The sequence below is a fragment of the Marmota marmota genome, unplaced genomic scaffold, assembly GCF_001458135.2.
Source record: "Marmota marmota marmota unplaced genomic scaffold, marMar, whole genome shotgun sequence".
Lineage (NCBI taxonomy): Eukaryota > Metazoa > Chordata > Mammalia > Rodentia > Sciuridae > Marmota > Marmota marmota.
The window spans coordinates 11,027,253-11,029,601 of NW_026000241.1; the positions used below are offsets into that span (position 1 = coordinate 11,027,253).

The 2,349-nt window shown below is 40.4% G+C and overlaps 1 non-coding gene across 1 annotated transcript; it reads left to right on the forward strand.

The window, feature by feature from the left end:
* Positions 1-1,578: 1,578 nt before the first annotated feature.
* On the forward strand, positions 1,579-1,654 carry Trnaa-ugc. Its single transcript has one exon. It is a non-coding gene; the product is annotated as a tRNA-Ala (tRNA).
* The last annotated feature ends 695 nt before the right edge of the window (positions 1,655-2,349 follow it).

Genomic DNA, 2,349 nt, shown 5'->3' on the forward strand with positions numbered 1-2,349 from the left:
GAAGTTAGAAAAAGAGAAAGAAATGGAAGAAAGAACAGATGGGACAAATAGAAAGTCAACAGCAAGATGGTAGTTTAAATCCGACTATGCAGATAATTACGTTGGATGTAAATTGTCTAAGCACTCCAATTAAAAGGTAGAGATTGTTAGATGAGCTTTGCTTTTAAAATTCTAATCTATGTGCTATTTACAAGAAACATACTTGAAAAGCACAGACACAGATGGGTTCAAAGTTAAAGGATGGAAAACGTGATACCGTGCAAACATTAATAATCATAACAAGGCTAGAGGAGTTCAATTTATATCAAAGTAGGATTCTGTATGGGCAATTGTTATTGGGTCAAATGGGGAAGTTTCATAATTATAAGGGAGCACATCATCAAGAATTTATAAAAGTCCTAAATGTATACATACCTAAGAAGAGACATTCAAAATACATAAACCAAGGACAGATGGAACTGAAAAGAGAATTAAGACAACCTCACAATTACAATGGAGGACTTCAAAACTCTCCTATCAGTAGACAGAATCCATGGGACCAAGAAAGCCTTGAAACACACTGCCAACCAACTCGACTCAATTGTACATCACTCCACCCAACAATTGTATATTTTTGTCAAATGCACACAGAATATTCTCTAATTAGATCATAATCTGGACCATAAAAAGTCTCAAAAATATGAAGGAATTTAATTAATATGGATGATTTTTTTTCCCTGACCAATTTGAATTAAATTTGAAATTAACAACAGAAAGACATCTGGGAAATTCCAAATATGTGAAAATGAAACAGACCAGTTCTAAATTACCCATTGGTTAAAGAAGAAATCACAAGGTAAATTGGAAATGAAAAATTCACTAGAAGGGTCAATGACAGATCTGAGACGGAAGAAAAGATGGGTGAGTTTCAATCAGCCACACAGAAAAAGATTGTCTTTATTCTCCATCTAGACATCTAAATGGAAAGATGGTTGGGATGACCACTGCCGTCTTTCTGTCAGCCAAATTATGGAGCTAACCCTTGAGGAGGGTAGACCCCAGAAACAGAAAGAGCCCAAACCTCAATGCCATCGCAGAGCTGTGAAATCAACCAACTCATGAACCCACCCTTGGTTTTGAACTTCCAGCTCTGTGAGATGGCACATTGCCCTAAACTCAAACCCATTTTGTATCCTGCCTATCTGAGGGGATAAAAGTGACAAGAGAGATAAGAGTTCCAGGAAAGAGGACATAGAAATAGCTCAAAAGATTTTCTCTGCCTTCTGACAGACTATACCTAACATTTAAGTCATGTCCCACAGTGATACCTGGAGAGAAAGATGTGTGGATTTATTAACAGAGATTGATTGCTTTAAATATTGGTTAAAATGGTGCAACAAAGTCTGATTTGGGGAATTCTGATAGTCATATGAGCTACTGAATATTTTGTGTACTCGGACTCAATCCCAGTAACAACATTAATACTCAGATGAAAAGTCAGGAAGGACTGAGGCCTAGAGAAGTCAAATAACTTTCTCATAGACTTGTACCCGACAGGGAAGGAGTCAAGTTTTCTGAATTCAGAAACTGAACTCTGGGGTTGGGGACATAGCTCAGTTGGTAGAGTGCTTGCCTTGCATGCATAAGGCCCTGGGTTCAATCCCCAGCCCAAACAAAAAAATAAAAAAAAAAAGAAACATACTGAACTCTGAACAATTAGTTCTCATGGCTGTATCTACACCCCACACTTCTATCCTCTGATCCCTCCAGGATTCTGGATCAAATACACCCATGGGAAGAGACATCTCTTCAATAACAGCCATAATCTGCAACCAGCTTCCTTAGTGCAGCCTCCCTGATAAAGCTGAGTTCAGTCACAGTGCCTTAGGGAAACCACTTGTTTCCTCCCCATCATTTCTGTAGCATGGCTCCAAAGAACAGACCTAACCCCATCTACTGACTCTGATTCCCACAGAGAAGAGGAAAATGGAAAGAATGCCATGCTAGCTTACCATGCAGGCTAGAAATGGAATAAAATAGCTGGCCTATTTGAAGGTGCCAAGCCTCCTTACTACCTCAAGAACAAAAAGCTTCCAGGAAGTAAAATGCCACCCTCCCCCCAGGGTGGCGTAAGGAATGTTGGGTAAAGGCACCTGGGGCTTGGAGAATGACCATATCTTAAGGAAACTCCCACTAGGTAGTAGTGAAGGGACTCCTTCCAGCACCTGCCAGGCCAGCTGGAAGAGGAAGCAGATGTGAGAAAGAACATTGGGACAGCAGCGTCACAACCAGAGACATAAACAGGGTGGCCTGTGAGTCCAGGAAAGGCCTGTGAGACCCAGTTTATTCCCATGATTCCCCCTCCACACA